This window comes from Watersipora subatra, chromosome 6, assembly GCF_963576615.1.
Source record: "Watersipora subatra chromosome 6, tzWatSuba1.1, whole genome shotgun sequence".
Classification (NCBI taxonomy): Eukaryota; Metazoa; Bryozoa; class Gymnolaemata; order Cheilostomatida; family Watersiporidae; genus Watersipora; species Watersipora subatra.
Genome location: NC_088713.1, coordinates 34,643,410 through 34,664,036, shown reverse-complemented (window position 1 = coordinate 34,664,036; position 20,627 = coordinate 34,643,410).

The window sequence follows — 20,627 nt, the reverse complement described above, 5'->3', positions numbered from 1 at the left end:
TACCTGGGTATCTCTATGAACACTTTCTACCTGAGTATCTCTATGAACACCTTCTGCCTGTGTATTTCTATGAACACATTCTACCTGAGTATCTCTATGAACACCTTCTACCTGAGTATCTCTAAGAACACCTTCTACTTGGGTATCTCTATTAATTCATTCTACCTGAGTATCTCTATTAATAAATTCTACTTGAGTATCTCTAATAATACATTCTACCCGAGTATCTCTATTAATACATTCCACCTGAGTATCAGAGTTACACGGCCAAGCAAGCATCTGGAGTTCACGAAAGTACATGGTTTCAATTTCATGGTCCTTCCCCCCATCCACCCCTAGAACTGTAAGATAACCCTCATCCACACCTAGAACTGTAAGATAAACAGTCACCTTGACAGCCATCATCTGACCACTACTCTTGTGTCTCATTGTGAACACCTGCCCGCACGTCCCATGGCCTAGCTCACCAAGGTCTTCAAGATCTGTCTGCTCGCACTTGACCTTCTCTCCAGCAATGTCAAGCACACCGGTAAGCTTCATTATTTCCATATACTTTGCTTCTATTTCAGCACTGCAGTTGACAGACAGTTGATAGACGGAGTGACATGGAAATCTCACAATCCAACCAGTAGAAATACACGTCTGAAAGCAATGGTTGTGGAACATCTCGGTCAGCGAAGATAAAAGCAATACACCTGTATTTGGCTGAAATGTTCATTATAATGATCTTGATTCAATTTATTCATTTCTAACGCAAGCGAATTGCATCCCAAATTGGCTCGTAAACTAATGGGGCGGTACAGAAATTAAATATGAAAACTATTAAAACATATAGCTAGTATAAATTACTAGTTCTCTAATTGGTATCATTCTTGGACACCAACCACTAGCTGACTTCTATTGTGTTGTCCAAAAATGATGAAGCTAGGACTTTATCAAACGCAAACTTTTACAAGCAGAGTATAGTTAAGCAACTTTAGCACAGCGTAGAAAAAGAAAATCCTTAATGGTTAAAAGGTAATTAATTTATTTGGCTTTGCAAACTCGCAAACCAAAGCACAAATGTTGTTAACTTGAAGGCTAGTCAGACAGTGATATTTTAGTGGACCACAACACCCGCATTATCTATTTTGTCTCAACCATCCTATAAACACATGCTACTCGCAGGCTAAATCGAGTAAATCCACTATCTTTAATAAACTATTATAGCAACTATACACGAAATACCCAGTCGTTATTAATGCTACGTGAAACTAAACGTAAAATTAAAACCATAATGTAGGCTAAGTTACATGCAATAGCTAAGTCAGCTAACAACAACAACCATCATCCGCACATGCCACTAAAAGTGAATACTTTAACAGCTTTTTACCTAGAACCATAAGAGACATTAAAAATCATACAAAAACCACTCATCTAAAGCACCATGAACTAATACAGGTAGTTAAGCTTGCACTACTGGCTAGCATTTAACTCAATTACGCGAAAATCGAAAACCGCTTACAAAATAAATTAAATCATATGAGGCACACCACTTCCACATTAAGTGGTCTAGTGTGAAGACAACTACGGGGTAATGCAATAAAAATATCTTATAAAAATACAGCGCGATGAACATTCGCGCGATAAAATATATTATAGATCTGCAGGCACACATACGACATACTTTGAGAAATATATATGTCCCCTAAGCAAAAACAAGTTTTCATTAACTTATTTAGAAAAAAAATCAATTGTTAGAAAATGAGGATAAAAAGTGTTTCGTGTTTGTTTACATTCATTATAGAATGGTTTGAAATTTATAGTGCTATAAGATAAATTAACATAAAATATTTTCAAACTCCTCAGCCGGTTTCAATAAGTTCATAACGATTTAGAGTCGAAAGATGTTTACTGGTTGAAAGAATACATGGCTGGTTAATAATTCTTACTAATTGGTGGAGGCAGCTAATACTTTTCGAATCACGGTGAAAAATTGTAAAATAGCTAAAATGCCGTGAGCCAAATATTATTAAATTATTTAAGATAAATTTTAGCGCTAGAAAAACATAACGAATAATTTGTATATCGAGTACCTTGGTAAATAAAGAATGGGTGGTACGGTTTTGTAACTTCGTGTCAGTGTAGCTATAGCGGCATACGAATATAAATTGTGTCTTTGTAATAGCGACACTATGAATATCATTATCCTCTTCAACAAATTTTATATCGGAAACAAAAGTTACCATAACAGGTAATTGTTGTGTGGATCCAAAGATAGTGATGAAGAGCCATTGATCGAACCGATGTGGATAGGTACATTGAATAAGTACTCTAACTAATAATAGGGTGAATAACTTACCGAAAGCTACGTGTTTATTCGCTGTTCAATTAACGTCTAGACCAGGCGTAATAACAAGTGAAGCACAATACCCCCAGCTTAAAGAAAAATTTGCTACGCCTAGATCCGGCGAATTGCTATAAGATACACTGAATACATGGTTTATCATTCAGTAGTTTCACCTTTATATTAAGAGTTGCTCTATTCTTCCGTTTATTTGTAATCGTCTGGAATCTGTTTATTGTAATTATAGCATACGTAATTTTAATAATGTATGCTATAATAGTAGCCAAATAATTATTCAATACCTAACAATATTATTCTATTGTTTATTACTTCAATTTGGTATTTAATTTAATCATTCTTATTTTGTTTTAAAATACTCCAGATTGTACAATATTCTTTGTTGTATAAAAGATTATGCGTAATAGTTGAGGTCTGAATTATGTTGTAGAGTTACTGTATAATTATATTTGTAACACCTGAGCCATATTTTACATTTAGTCAAACATTTTATTTCACTACTTGTCCTTTACTTTTATATCCTTTTTAAGGACGTCAGACTTAATATTTTTTATTAGTTTATTCCGTTTTGACACCTAATTTATTTATTTCACATCTTTTCTTGGAAATCTAGTATACGGTTGGTGATTAAATTAAGATCTCTCAATTTACCAGTATTTGAGCAGTTTGAGCAATTATATTAAATACAAAGTATTCATTACTGAAAGCATTATAATTCACTAGTGTAAATAACTTTAATTTGTTTGAAGAATAAAAACAATTTAGAGTTACGTTATTAAAACATGTTAGAAGACGTTATTATAAAACACCCATTCGCTTATTTGCATATGTACTTTTAGGTTGAATAAAATGTATGATAAATAAATATTTCATGCAATTTATGATACATCAACTTTCACTACCGCATTAACTTCGCTGTGCCGACTGTAATGTTGTTTATTGTATGATTGTGGCGGCAATTGTTAGAATGCAGACACTGAAGGGAGGGCAAAACAGTTTGTAATGAAAGGTAAAATCATGTGATATTAAAGCCAGTCGCTTAGGCTATCTACATGTATAACAAAAAGATGGAAAACACAATAAACAGGGTGTTAGCAACAACTGATTATTTACAAACATAGAACACAAAATATCACAAATATGAAATGGCAAACATAATAAAGGTTGTTTGCAAGAACGGATGGACGACGATGAGAATAAGTTCAGAATGTTCACTGCCCTTGTCAGATATCACACTTTACTGATAGCTGTTTGATTGCAGTAGAATATTAAAAGTGGCGACTGCGCTCGTGGGAACACCCATGTTGTTAGGGTTTTGGAATCTTCAGCGGTATCATGAGAAATTTCTACACCTTTCCTCACCACACCGCTGTCTGATGACTGACACACTCACGCTGTCTGATGACTGGTATACTTGCGCTGTCTGATGACTGGCATACTCGCGCTGTCTGATGACTGGCATACTCTCGCTGTCTGATGACTGGCATACTAGCGCTGTCTGATGACTGGCATACTCGCGCTGTCTGATGATTGGCATACTCGCGCTGTCTGATGACTGGCATACTAGCGTTGTCTGCTTGATGACTGGCATAGTCGCCCTGTCTGATGACTGGCATACTCGTGCTGTCTGATGACTGACATACTCGCGCTGTCTGATGACTAGCATACTCTCGCTGTCTGATGACTGGCATACTCGCAGTTCATCTTATTGCAAGTTGAGCATCCTTTACTTTTGCCAAGACAAGAAGATTCTCTACGTTGACTGATCACAGTACCGACATCTGGATGGAACTGGAGGTTTTGTTCTGCTGGGTTTGGAGAATGGGCGAACAGTGTCAACTGTCGTACTGCTGGTAGCAGTAACTACCAGCAGTTACTGCTGGCTGCTGTAAGATTATGTTTCTTGTATGATTGTGGTGACATTTGTTAGAATGTTATATATATAACATATAGAGATTTATATATACATGTGTATATATAAATGTATAAATTTATTTATATTTATATATACACGTGTAAGTGTAGATATATAAATATATATATATATATATAATTTATACCTCATTTTAAATTATTATAAGCAATTATTGTGTATGAGCATATGCATGTGTCTGTACATATGTAAGCATGCTGTATTAAACAGAAGTAAAGAATCACTTGGGATTTCACATGGTGGCAGCTGACATATTATAGTGAATATTGTTAAAACCAATAATTGTAAATTTATTTCATTTTGAGCAATATAGTTCTATGTATCATTATTATAATTATTATTTATACGTGTAAAATTGCCTACTAAATTGCCAACATGATCACTAGACCAATAAAAAGGAAAAAAAAACTTATAGAGAAAATAGGTTTAAGAGAAAGTGCCCTAAAGCATTATCAGAAAGCCTCATATTATTTCTTAAAATCTTTAACTCATAATAACACATCTGTTTCAACCTTGTGTTTATAACTTTCACTCCTTGGAAATGAACAAGTCATAAAGACGTATAACAATATAACTCCTATGAGGCAGAAATATACTCACATCTCCTCATTCAAAAGACTTTTGAATGAGACCTCCTCATTTCACGACTTTTCTAGGCCTTCAAAATTTAAAGGGTGTAAAACTTCCAACCAATCAACTGCCAGATGAAATGAAAAAACTGTTCGGGCTCCTCTAAATAACTGAACCTTTCTATCAGTTTTCTGACCCAATCAAGTTAATCCATTTTAAAGAAAATCTATGAATTTCTATGAATTTTTATGAAAACTTGTTATAAAGATGAACCCTATGTCATAAACATATGACTAACTGTTACGGATAAAAGTCAACAGACTATAAAATTGTTAAATCATTTGTCATTGCACAAGCTCCAAATAAATTATTAATAACTACGGATATGGATACTATTCGCAGTTATTATTGATAATATCTACCCCAACTATTATACAAGAAAAACAAACAGACAATTACGAAATATAAGTCAAATAGTATACACTAATGTACTGTAAAACAAACTATTACTAGGCTAGAGCTAATAGACTACAGGTAAAACATATGTTTATCTGATTGCTTCGTTGCTATGTTCTTATTTGCCTATACGATGCTATATAGATGCTACAAATTAAAATATGCACTTACTGTACAAACAGTTCTGCTTGTATTTGTTTTCTAGTTTTCTTTGGTTTCAAAATAAATCTGATTATGAGGACAATTAGGTTCCAGCAAACCTTGACCTCCAGCGAAGGTTAGCATTTTACAGCTGACTTCCACTTTGCTATAATTATTTTCCAAGCAAATAATAAATTTAATCCTCACCTCACTGGTTTCTCTTCCTGTTTCGGTGAAGGCTTTGGAGATTTTCTAACTATTCTGCGAGGCACACAATATGTCCATGGCTTATTTGTAACATTGTAACCATTGGCTCCAGAGGCAACTATAACAAATTCATAGGCATAAACTTTGTAATGAGTGAAGCATTGCAGTAGACGCTCCAACAACGTAGTCAATCCATTCCGGGAATGTTTACTTTATCGTGGTTATACGTCTTACGAACAGTAAAATACATGTAAATTGCCTAATCTTTGGTCCTTCTCAAAGAAAAGACTCGACTTAATGTATTAATTTAGTGACTGTACAATAACTATAGCAGTATGCATTGGTATCAGCAACAATGTTCAGTTTAAATTGTCTGTATCTAATCAATCTTTCATCACTTTCACTCGGATAGCAGTCCATAATTACTGCAAAATTACAACAAGTTAAAGGGTGTGCCCACTTTTCATCCTACCGAAGTAGAGAATATACTAGAAATGTACCCCACATACTGTATAGCATAAGTGAGCAGATTATCGATAGTGAATTTGAGAGCAGATTTTATCCATGATAGGACAACTCTAAGCGCATTACTGAGAACAACGTAAGACCAAACTGCTAGCTTCCAGAATGTTCCGACTCATGATGATGATGACACGGGAGTTCTTTAGCTGTTAAGAATGGCATCCAATGTGACGCATGACATCATCAGTGTTTTGAGTTTTAGATGTACACATAATTGTTCAATAAAACCAATGGGAGTCATAAGCGATGCAAACTGCAATCGTGTGCACCTGTGTATCCGAATATGCAAAGCATCTGCCGGTTCAGTCACCATCTCATAACTTTAAAAAATGATGAAATGAATCAAAACCCCATTGTCCAAAATAAATGACAAAATATATTTTGTCATTATACCGTCATATATGACGGTATGAACTACAAACCAATTTTGTAGAATACATTTATTAGCATACACGTACGTGTAATGCAAATCTCTTTTTATAACATGTAACGTTTGTATCAGTGGCAAACTCAATGTGAATTAAATATAGATACTTTAGTTGTATACGTATGCTGAATAAAGGTTTGTTAATAGTAAATATGAGTATAATGCTAAAAATGAATATTTGCTCTCGCTTAGCAATTTCACAAAATTCCTCACGTGGAATTTTTACCGGAAATTTATTGGTCATCGTGTCTCTTCCAAACGTTGAAACTCTTACAACATTTTGGCGTCTTTGTTATTTCTATGTATGTAATAAGCACACCGACTGGCAAAATTGAACTTTGGCGAAACTTTTCTTGAATTCGTATGGTGAAGTAAAATTTGTATGGCGAGGTGAAACTGTCACCATGTTCAACTTCATAAGGTGAACAAATCGTATACCAAGGTCATTGTTTCCAGAGGGTGCACTGTATTAGCTTTCTCTACATACCAATGCTCACTTCAGGCACACAATTGCCCATTTGATGGCCAATTTCCACCTTTTGTGGTTGGGTTTGTGTACCCTGCTCACTCGTGTACCCGGCCATTGTCTCTTTCCCATCTTGAGATATTTCACTAAAATTTATGCTTATATAGGTTTATTAATATTAAACATATATTGGAATTATTACAATAATAACAGAAAAAAACGCCTTCTGAAAAAGTACTAACTAGTTTAATATGTTGGAGGGTCTGATAAGCAAATAAACATTTAAAAAGCTATTGATGTTTTACAAACCGTAGATCTGCGAACCATCAAAAGTGATCATGGAATTTTTGATGGTTTTCTACTTATTACTACTATTAGTAACAACAAAAATATCCTTTTTGAGAATAATAATAAAGCCGAACTCCATAGTATAGTAACTCTTCCAACTTGAGACATGCTAAAGTTGTTATTCGTCGTGGTGGGAGGGACAGTAAGTCTCCATTCTGCTGCAATTTGGTGAAATGTTAGGGCATAAATTGATGTAAAGTTTTATCCCGAATATTTAGTACCGAACTCTATTTCATAAACCTAATGGTTCAGCAATTTTAATAACATATATGTCATCATAAAATACTAGGTTCTACCAAGTATTCAAGTGCATTCGAATTACCTGATTTTATTTCAATACCATTTAACAATAAATTTTTCCTAAAACAATTGACAGTATTGATGTACACTAGATGCTCCTATACAGTAAACCTCTAACACATATTACCTGATTTCACTTCATTACCATTTAACAATAAATTTTTCCCAGCCATCATTTTTCTTTCCTCGCCGTCTCCTCTCATCGCCTTTCACGACTTTTCTAGGCCTTCAATATTTAAAGGGTGTAAAACTTCCAACCAATCAACTGCCAGATGAAATGCAAAAACTGTTCGGGTTTCTCTAAATAACTGAACCTTTCTATCAGTTTTCTGACCCAATCAAGTTAATCCATTTTAAAGAAAATCTATGAATTTCTATGAATTTTTATGAAAACTTGTTATAAAGATGACAACTATGTCATGAACATATGACTAACTGTTACGGATAAAAGTCAACAGACTATAAAATTGTTAAATCATTTGCCATTGCACAAGCTCCAAATAAATTATTAATAACTAAGGATATGGATACTATTCGCAGTTATTATTGATAATATCTACCCCAACTATTATACAAGAAAAACCAACAGACAATTACGAAATATAAGTCAAATAGTATACACTAATGTACTGTGAAACAAACTATTACTAGGCTAGAGCTAATAGACTACAGGTAAAACATATGTTTATCTGGTTGCTTCGTTGCTATGTTCTTATTTGCCTATAAGATGCTTTATAGATGCTACAAATTAAAATATGCACTTACTGTACAAACAGTTCTGCTTGTATTTGTTTTCTAGTTTTCTTCGGTTTCAAAATAAATCTGATTATGAGAACAATTAGGTTCCAGCGAACCTTGACCTCCAGCGAAGGTTAGCATTTTATAGCTGACTTCCATTTTGCTATAATTATTTTCCAAGCAAATAATAAATTTAATCCTCACCTCACTGGTTTCTCTTCCTGTTTCGGTGAAACCTTCGGAGATTTTCCAACTATTCTTCGAGGCACACAATATGTCCATGGCTTATTTGTAATATTGTTATCATTGGCTCCAGAGGCAACTATAACAAATTCATAGGCATAAACTTTGTAATGAGTGAAGCATTGCAGTAGACGCTCCCACAACGTAGTCAATCCATTCCGGGAATTTTACTTTATCGTGGTTATACGTCTTACGAACAGTAAAATACACGTAAATTGCCTAATCTTTGGTCCTTCTAAAAGAAAAGACTCGACTTAATGTATTAATTTAATGACTGTACAATAACTATAGCAGTATGAATTGGTATCAGCAACAATGTTCGGTTTAAATTGTCTGTATCTAATCAATCTTTCATCACTTTCACTCGGATAGCAGTCCATAATTACTGCAAAATTACAACAAGTTAAAGGGTGTGCCCACTTTTCATTCTACCGAAGTAGAGAATATACTAGAAATGTAGCCCATATACTGTATAGCATAAGTGAGCAGATTATCGATAGTGAATTTGAGAGCAGATTTTATCCATGATAGGGCAACTCTAAGTGCATTACTGAGAACAACGTAAGACCAAACTGCTAGCTTCCAGAATGTTCCGACTCATGATGATGATGACACGGGAGTTCTTTAGCTGTTAAGAATGGCATCCAATGTGACGCATGACATCATCAGTTTTTGAGCTTTACATGTACACACAATTGTGCAATAAAACCAATGGGAGTCGTAAGCGATGCAAACTGCAATCGTGTGCACCTGTGTATTTGAATATGCAAAGCATCTGCCTGTTCAGTCACCATATCATAACTTTAAAAAATGATGAAATGAATCAAAACCCCATTGTCCAAAATAAATGAGAAAATATATTTTGTCATTATACCGTCATATATGACGGTATGAACTACAAACCAATTTTGTAGAATACATTTATTAGCATACACGTACGTGTAATGGAAATCTCTTTTTTTGACATGTAACGTTGGTATCAGTCGCAAATTCAATGTGAATTAAATATAGATACTTTAGTTGTATACGTATGCTGAATAAAGGTTTGTTAATAGTAAATATGAGTATAATGCTAAAAATGAATATTTGCTCTCGCTTAACAATTTCACAAAATTCCTCACGTAGAATTTTTACCGGAAATTAATTGGTCATAGTGTCTCTTCCAAACGTTGAAACTCTTACAACATTTTGGCGTCTTTGTTATTTCTATGTATGTAATAAGCACACCGACTGGCAAAATTGAACTTTGGCGAAACTTTTCTTGAATTCGTATGGTGAAATAAAGTTTGTATGGCGAGGTGAAACTGTCACCATGTTCAACTTCGTAAGGTGAACAAATCGTATACCAAGGTCATTGTTTCCAGAGGGTGCACTGTATTAGCTTTCTCTACATGCCAATGCTCACTTCAGGCGCACAATTGCCCATTTGATGGCCAATTTCCACCTTTTGTGGTTGGGTTTGTGTACCCTGCTCACTCGTGTACCCGGCCATTGTCTCTTTCCCATCTTGAGATATTTCACTAAAATTTATGCTTATATAGGTTTATTAATATTAAACATATATGGGAATTATTACAATAATAACAGAAAAAAACGCCTTCTGAAAAAGTACTAACTAGTTTAATATGTTGGAGGGTCTGATAAGCAAATAAACATTTAAAAAGCTATTGATGTTTTACAAATCGTAGATCTGCGAACCATCAAAAGTGATCATGGAATTTTTGATGGTTTTCTACTTATTACTAATATTAGTAACAACAAAAATATCCTTTTTGAAAATAATAATAAAGCCGAACTCCATAGTATAGTAACTCTTCCAACTTGAGACATGCTAAAGTTGTAATTTCATAAACCTAATGGTTCAGCAATTTTAACAACATATATGTCATCATAAAATACTAGGTTCTACCAAGTATTCAATTGCATTCGAATTACCTGATTTTATTTCAATACCATTTAACAATAAATTTTTCCTAAAACAATTGACAGTATTGATGTATACTAGATGCTCCTATACAGTAAACCTATAACACATATTACCTGGTCTCACTTCATTACCATTTAACAATAAATTTTTCCTAAAACATTAACAGTATTGATGTACACTAGATGCTTCTATAACGTAAATTCCAGATAATCTGACAAATTAATATAAAGCTTTTGCTTCGTACTATGTAAAAGATTTCATATATATAGCGTATAGTGTCAAATCGGGGCAAGTTCTCAAATTCAACTTCAATGGTAACCTCGTTTGTTGCACTTGTGAAAAATAAACAACGTATGTGTAGCGTTATATCTGTTAGGTAAACAAGTTAGCCATGCAATTGTTCATAAAGATTTAAAAGAGGTCGATTGATTTAGTTGTTACAGAATTGGTTTACCAATCTGAATGTCCCGAGTTAGAGCATTGTCGATATTTATCTTTTATCTTAACTTTGACCCCTAAATACAGATAGAAGACAAACAGATAGTCTCCACGCTTTTTATAAAAAATGTTTCTTGTTTAGCTTTACTGCAAACATATAAAAAATTTGTTATTAGTTTTTTTGTAGAATAGACTCTGCTGTCTACAAAAATTAAACAAATTGTTGTAAATGAATGTTGATTGGTTTGAAAAACTACGGAAGAGCACTCTCCATCAATGAATTGCGAAGTTATTGCAACCATGGTCTATAAAACCAGTAAAATTGATCAGAAAAATTAGAAAAGTTGTTGAAGTAAATGAATAATACTGCAGGTACTGTACAGCTAACGAATTAAAAATGTAAGTTTAGTTTTTCCATAGTCTAGTTTTTCCATAAAACTCACCCATTTGGCGAGTTTTTTTAACTCGCCAAATGGGTGAGTTAGGAAAGATCTTGGAGCGAATTAAGCGATTAACATGAATTTTTCTGTTCTTATACGTAAATTCCCTATAACATAAACATTACTGGAATGGATTATTTATGTTGAAGGAGCGTTTACTGTATATTAGCTATGAGAGAGTATGCTGATAAAGCACAAAGTAAATGCGTGCACAACTATTCAGAAATGATGGCAGCTGGTCGATTGGTGCAGAATTGAAAAACTTGCGTACCAAGCGGACCGTTCAAATCCCATAATAACGGATTTGTTACTTCAACCTCTTACCTTGGCTTCCGATTGATGGACAGACACGGTTCATATTATAGTAACGATAAAATAACGATGAAGGAACTTAATTGACTCAAAACCCTGAATATCGAAAAGCAAAGTTGGTTTAAACCACAAAGAAAGAAGGTTTAATTTGTTATGATAATATAGACAACGTATTACTTGTAATAAAGAAAGAAGAATTCGTACGTCTGTGTAGCCATGTCTTTGATGAGCTTTCTCCTCTTGTAGAAAGCGATGGCAGCCATGCTGCCAGCTATCAGCATTCCGCTGACCAAAGTTATTTTTGATGATAGCATGATAAAAGTTTTAGGACAGAACGCTTTGATAGCTGCAAATAAATAATTAAATGATTATAGATCTTTACAATTTTGTTCAGATAAACAAGCAGATTGATTGTATAAAATTAATACTATAGGAACAACAGAGTAGCAGTTTATTTGAAAATCAAAACTTACACATACTTTAAGATAAGTAGAGATAAAGTACTAGCATAGAGTGTCTACTGTGTGAAGAGATGCCACGACTCGTTTAGTGAGCAGAAATTAATATTTATGAATTTATAGTAATATAGGAACAAGATAATAATAATATGACAGCAGATGAGTAGAGAACAAGAATGAAAATAGAGACAACCTTTTACTGCTAAATAAATTTTTCTTCCGGATGAAAATGAGAAAGTTGTCTCGCTTGCATTAGCTATGTGACTAATTATATAGCTTTGTATCATGGCTAGCATACTGCCTACTTTACTTTTAGACTTATCTCCCTATGCATCAAATAAGCTAGTGGTAGAGCAATGAGTAGTTTCTACTTACAAGTCAATGAGCGATGTCTTCTTCAAGTGTCTAACACTATAAGTGATAAATGATGACACCACTACACAAACTATTCGCATACCAACCAGCGATGTTACTATTCAGTAGTCAATTGTTACTAGTGTCATGAAATGAAGCTTTCAGTCTTCATCGGTTTTTGCTATTTTTATATAGACGACTCAGACATGGCAGAAGAAAAACATTTTCAATTCATGTAATATGTTTTCAGTCCATTGCATCAGAGTTTTTTTGTCAAATACAATATTCATGTTTGTAAATAAGGAGATTTCAAAGCTGTATGAAATATACAGAGGAACCAAAATTGTTTCATATACGTCTCAGGGTGACACAGATTGAAGCAATTTGAAGAGAAGTTTTGATCTGATCGCTCGATGTTATCAGAATTTATTTTTAGAGTGATTTATGAACAAGTTGAATCACTCCCGAGTAAGTGCTCAACGATTGAGTCTCTTTTGTTTCAATATATGATGATGAGTTATATTTAACCCAGAATTAAGTGTCTAGAGTTCAGAGCTGATAGTACGCTACTGGTAAACTGAATAAAAGTGTCTTTTGTTCCTTTTTTATGTTGAAAACCAAACTGATAAGATAAACTTAAAGTTTTTAAATCATTTGAATTTGTGAGTTCAGAATTTTTTCAATAGGTTTTTAAAATATCGGCTGAATAAAAATTGGTCTGTAATTGTTTAGTGCATTCGTGCTGCCCTGTCTTAAAAAATAGGTAGTATTTTAACTATTTTTAGTTAGAAAGAAACATAGCCAGGTTGGATCAATAAGTCTATGATGTAAGTTAATGGAGGAGCTAATTGATCAGCAGTGTCTTTGATGAGATTTGGTGGAATTCCCTAAAGGCCTTCCTTATGTTAAGGGAGTTTAATTCATGTCAGACAGTATGTTGTTGCACAGTTACAAAGTTGTAACCATGATCACTGCACCCTAAGGTACATGTATTTATATTTAGAGGTGTCAGGAATGGCATGTGATAATTCTGGTTCAATTTCAGTAAAGGACTCATTGAAGTGGTTGCCCATTTCTGTACTATTGTTAATTGATACAGAAGTCTTGTCTGATTGATATCTTTTAAATTTTATTTATTGTTTGTGCAGACTTTACGTCCACAAGCTTTGATAATAATTTTCCATAAGAAATAAATTGTACCTAAGTGAGACCTTACTTGTAGCTAGATCTGACCTTACTTGGCACTAGGTGTGACCTTACTTGTGGCTAAGTGTGACCTAACTTGTGGCTAAGTTTGACCTTACTTGGGACTAGGTGTAACCTTACTTGTGACTAGGGGTGCCCTGACTTGTAACTAGGTGTGAACTCACTTGCGACTAGGAGTGACCATACTTGTGGCTAGATGTGACCTTACTTGCGACTAGGAGTGACCTTACTTGCGACTAGGAGTGACCTTACCTGTGGCTAAATTGTACCTTACTTGTGGCTAGGTGTAACCTCAGTTGTGACTAGGTGTGACCTTACTTGTGACCAAGTGTGACCTTACTTGTCACTATGTGTTACCTTACTTGCGACTAGGTGTGACCTTACATGTGGCTAGATGTGACCTTACTTGCGACTATGTGTTACCTTACTTGTTGCTAAATTGTACCTTACTTGTGGCTAGGTGTAACCTCAGTTGTGACTAGGTGTGACCTTACTTGTGACCAGATGCAACCTTACTTGTGACTAAGTGAGACCTTACTTGTGACTAAGTGTGACCTTACTTGTGTCTATGTGCTACCTTACTTGTGTCTATGTGTGACCTTACTTGTGACTAAGTGAGACCTTACTTGTGTCTATGTGTGACCTTACTTGTGACTAGGTGAGACCTTACGTGTGGCTAGATGTGACCTTACCTGTGGCTAGGTGTGACCTTACTTGTGTCTATGTGTGAGCTTACTTGTGACTAAGTGTGACGTTGCTTGTGGTTCTGTGTGAGATATTTTTGCCAGCAAACAGATGGCCATAGCAAGGTTTCTCTTTTGTTTTTCAACAGTCACAATAAAAGGCTGATGTGGTAAGAATGGCTTTTCCTTGATTTAGAAAGACAAATAATAACATGTTGTAATCAAATGGTATAGATTTAACTTTGACAGCGGTTGATATATAAGCTACAGAAACGTCTGCATGATCAAATTATTTTTCACTAGTACACTGACAGTCGAGTTACCTGTAAGATATAATCATTGGTGCAAATGAAGCACAAAGAATACACATATGCACAACTAGGCTAACTTTGCAAAATGTGCGCAATTAGTGGAGTTGGTAGCACGCCAGACTGATAATCAGACTGGTGTGAGTTTGATTACCGCATGATGCAATCTTTATTTCCACTTTTATGTTAGGTTTTGCCAGAGGGCAGATGCGATTCTTATGATGTAGTAAAGATTGTTTAGAGAAGCAACAGCAGTGTTCCAGATTTGCTAGAAGCAGCGCTATCATTATCCTAACAAGCTTAGCTTTTCGTTACAAGTATTGCTGTTATCCATCATTATAATGTCTATAGCTTATATAATGGCTTTTAACACTGGTCACTAGCTGGTTTGTAAGGCCACCTCAAAGATGTGGTTGCATCAAATTTGAGTTGATTTAAAAGAAAACTTTTTGTCTATCAGTTGCTCGTCTATCAGATATGTTGTTTGTTGTGTTAGGCAATCCCATTGTCAAGATATTTGAAGATTAAAATCGCAAAATATTTGGTCGCGGTAGAAATGCTCAGGCCAAAAACATGACCAGACTTGCCAAAATGATGTAAAACGTGAAACAACCTGCCTCTATCTCTCCTATTCACATCGGCTAATGCGATAAAAGTCTAGTCCTACGCGGCTCTATTGGCATATATTTTATTTTGTATTTGCTCATGTTGACTAAAATAAAAATTTTAATCCAGCTACAGATACATTATTATGAATGTTTTAAATGCCTCAAACAAGGGAAATTCAAAACCTGTCATATTAACATCCTCTAAATAAATGCTGTGTAAAAATTTGAGTACGACTAAAATTTCTACCGGTCTACGGTAATTAGGTCGTCGAGTTCGCTGATACAAAGGCCGTGATTAAATAAGCTAAGTTCTCAGTTGCACTCACACTGGAAACTAGCTACTAAATAAAATAGGCACGCCGCCATCTTTGGAAATAAAATGTTCGAATATATGGCGATACTAACTGCATCCCAAAACGTCATGTATAGTCTATGTTATCTAGTCATTATTAGTATCAATTTGTAGAAAACTTTACTGGTCCATTCGATTAGTTAATTCAAGTACAAAACAAATTGTTTTATGAGTTGACCAAAATAGTGAACTCAAAACAACATCAAGTTTGTTGAAATCAATTAACCCATGGATTCTGGCATAGAATTATTAAAACCATTATTGCACCTATTTGGCGGTCTGTGGACTCAACTGTTTTTACTTAGTAGGGTGGAGCATAAAATTTTTTGAATTTAATATTTGTTCTGTCGAAAATGAGTCAAGCTGTTCAAGAGTACATGTCAATACAGCTCTGATTACACTTCATCAATCCCTCTATCAGAAAAGATTTCAGCACAGATGATAACAGGGCTATAATGTATTCAATATGTTCTGCAAATCATGTTTTGCATTTTCTTCAACAATAATATTTTATTATACTAGAAATTCCTTTGTCATCCAGCCCACGACCAATGTGAAATTGGAAAAAAGAAAGGGTACTGGTATGTAGGGTACTAATATGTTTCGTGTAGCATTATGTCTGATGTTCACTTTATGTAAATCTAGGTTTCTTAAGTTGGCAAACTGGTGCTGTCTTAAACCAAAGTATGTTTCATCCACTAAAGCTAGTAGTGAGAAGTGATTATTATTAATTCCTACAGAAGTGTCAATACAATGTTGCTTTAATTCAAACATATTAGCGTTGGGCCGGTATCTAATTTAGTGCCGGATCGGATATCCTTGCACTTTTTTATCGGTTTTTCCCGGTATGGGTATCCTCGGTATTTACCATCTTCGGTATCCTTTAAAAACTAAGAAAGTTCGGTATTGTCGTTTGGTATATGGTTTTTAGTGTGTGTTCAAACATTAAATGATTTAAAGTTTAATGGTTTAAACTTTAAACCATATCTTTCTCGAACAACTGTTATCATTTTGCAAAAAGTAGCCTGTGCAAAAAAACATTCTTTAGTCAGCAGTATATTGTTACGGCAAGGAGGCTCTATGTTTTAGCAAGCCAAAAAAGAAAAGATGGAAATATAAGTTTCGTGATAGATGTTTTTATTGTTTATTCTATTAAAAAATATAATTATTGATACAAACGTTATGTATAATAGAGAACAGATAGATAATAGCAAGGGGCTCTTTTTGTTTAATATACTGAAACAGTTTACAGAAATCTTACTATCACATATTGTAATCAGGTAATGTAATCACATAATTATACGCAGTCCAATTAGAGTTCAGTCTGTTAGAGTCTTTATACATCCTCCCATCTGTGGAGAACTCCCAAACCTTTGAGGCTAGTGGCATTATCCATGTAACGTATAATAATAGTAGATACTGTAAGCGTGGTAATGGTTGTTGAATTCGTTCGCCAATGCGCGCTGAGATTAGCATGTTTGTCAAAGAGACGCTTCAAAAATCTATCTGGATATCCGTATATCCATTTACTGATAGGCTTTTATAAATAAATACCGATCATATCAAACCGGCCAAGGATAACTAGCTGTCACCAAAAATGATTGGTTTCCTTGGATACCGAGAATCCCTCGCTATCGGTAAGAGCGGATAACCAAATACCGACCCAACAATAAAACAAATCATAGCGTGCAGTTTCTTCTTTTACACACTTCAGAAACTTGGGATACTTCAAACATTGATTTGTTGATGCAACAGCCTCCAGATACTTTTCGGTGCAAAGAACAGTTGTTACAACACCATCAGAAAGAGAAATCAAGCCACCGTTATTCTTAACTCTTAACAGAACATGAATATCATCATATACCTTCCTTAGACTGAATTAGGACGAGTCTAAATACCCAACAACGCAACGTTTTAAGCAGTTTTCTGACAAGCCAACCAAATGAATATACAGCAATGTTATCAAGAACAGAATGTGATGTAATGTTTAGCATTCCTTCGGGAAGCATAGTTTGTCTGTCAATAACATCTTCGACATAATTTTCACTGACAACAGTTGGTGGCACATAGGTAGTAAAAGCTTGTAACAATAGTTTCATCCATAGATGTGACATTACCAGTAGGTCTTGGTGTAACACCACATCTTGTAACCAAGCGCCTAAAGATATGCTGGAACTGCTCCACTGATGGGTTGTTGTTCCAGCCTCCTAAAATAATAACAGTTATCCTTTGTTGCAATTGGAATTAAAATAGAAATGGTGCTAGAATATGGAATAAATAATTTATCAATTTTATTGATAATAGACTCATTGAAGTGGGCACTAAATAGAATTGCATTTTTGCTGGGGATCTCCTGCCGCCTGAAAACAGTTCACCAGGTATGCCATCTTTCTGGCTCTTTCTCTTTACTCGGAAACCTGATGATAAGAAAACTAGGTAATCAAATTATTGTCAGTTATAACTTGGAGAAAATTTTATTGACAAAGAAAAGATTGAAAAATTTACTCTCAACCTTTTACAATAATGTACCTTTGATGTTCAGGATGTTTTTTGCAATTTAAAACATTCTTATCAACTAACAGAAGTTTACTTTATTGACAAAACTTGCTTTAGTGATAATGGTAAAGATTGCAGCTACTGAAAAAGTTTGGTCCGTGTAGCTGGCACTACTGATCTAAGAGAACAGTGACTGTTGTTATTTGAATTTAGCAGCACCATTACTGACCTACTTTGTCTCCAACACCAGCCAAAATGAATTAACCAGCAGCACAAACTAATTCTAGCAAAAACAGTCAACGATAGTGATGCGTAAAAAATAAAATCGGGTCAAGGTTCACTAAAGGCTGACTGCGAGTAGTAACAGAAACAAGCTACTAACCAACTATTAGCAAGCTGTTATAGCTGAAAACCATGTTTTTGAGATAGCTGTATATCAGCAATGTTCCCACAAATGTAAATGTCAAGAGATTAGTTAATAGGTAGGAAACTTAGCAGTTACATTACATTCCTACAGCATATATTATCTCCCACTAACGGAAACAAGTATGCATCAACAACCTTTGCTTACATGCTGCATACGTCTACAATATTCTTACCATTTGATTGTGGAGTTGGAAATTATTTACTCAGTCCATAGCAACACTATAGTAGGAGCACAACTCCTATTCAGCCCATCCATTTATATAGAAGTAGCTTAATAGTTATATTCATTCCATGTCTAGCAACTAAGGAAGCAACATCATTTAACTGTATACTAATAGTTGATCGATCAACATGTATATTGTATAATATCTTACGTCTAGACTGCTAATCTAACCCCAACCCAGTCTTTAGAGGGTTGGTTGGAGGTGTACGTATATTAGCGTATATATGAGGCATCGTTACATGAACTATAGCATTGGATTAGCCTTGTTGTAGAACCGTAACCTGACCATCACTAGACTACCTCCCACCTATCGGCATCGACACTCACATAGACGGTGAATAACACTATAGCACCAGCTAACCAGAGTCCTCTGCACCTAACGACAAACACAACTGAAGTGAAGACTATCCATATATAAGGAGATTTGGACTCATACTAATACTGAAGGTAGATAGCTCATTTACAACAAAATAAGCTACAACAAAGCTACTACTAACCAGTTACTAGCAAACTACTATTAATTAGCTACTAGCAAGCTTATAAAACCAGCTATTACTAGAAGCTACTAACCAGCTACTAACAAGACACTAATCAGCTATCAGCGAGCTACTACTGACCAGCTACTACTGACCAGCTACTAGCAAGCTTCTTCTAACCAGCTAATGCTGTACTAGTGCTACAAATGCAGGAATCAGATGCTAAACTCACTCATTAAATGATATTTCTATTACCCTCTATGTTACAGGGTTGTCGCAGTAGTAACCATTAACGGCAAAACACTGATTTCTAGCAGATAAATTAGTTTTTGGGATAACTATGATCTGCCATTTTTCCAATTAGAGCCAGAAGTCCGATTAGCATTGTTCAAGAAGGCGCTCAAATTATCACACGGAAGTTCATTGGTTTAGATAGGCCCATGCCATTTCATGGGTAGGATAATTCAGTGGTTTACAATTATACATAATTACAATCAACACCTATAATTACAATACCTACGGTAATTATAATTACAATCAACACGACAGTTTCAGCAACTACAGTGTGGAGAACTTACAAAAGTTACGAGACGTCGTAGGAATGGATTATTCAGGACGTCGCATTAATGCGCGGGGAGTTTGAAGGCGCAGACGAGACTGGCGATGATCTCTTCTTCGTATGTCTTTTTTAATGTAGCAACGGATATACCCGTACATGTCCTTGCGTAAGACTAAAATAACACTCGCAGCAGACAAATCGACTACAAATCGAGATAGATAGACTACATGTGCAAGATATTGTTTTATTTTCAAGGCAAGCTGTTGTAGTTGATCATGATTCGAAGTTAAAAAAACAAGAAGTTTCATGGTGTAGATTGCAAATACCTTGAGGTAAGCCGAAACTGCTACATCATTGACAGATAGTTATGCATACAAAAATGTGTGGAGATTATTGAAAACCATGAGTGAACACGTCGTGGTAGGGTAACTGTTACATAAAATAGTAACTCAATTGTATTTCTAACATTTTTACTCATAAGAATATACTTGAATAGGCATCAGGTAAATAATCAGATTATTTGTTACCATCAATTTTTTAAATTTATTACCGATATATTTTGTTTATTACGGTAGACGGTATTATTATTTGTTTATCCATGGTCCTTAGACATGGATATTTAAAAAATAATTACTTTTTGCCGAAGCTGTCGATGAACCCCGTTTA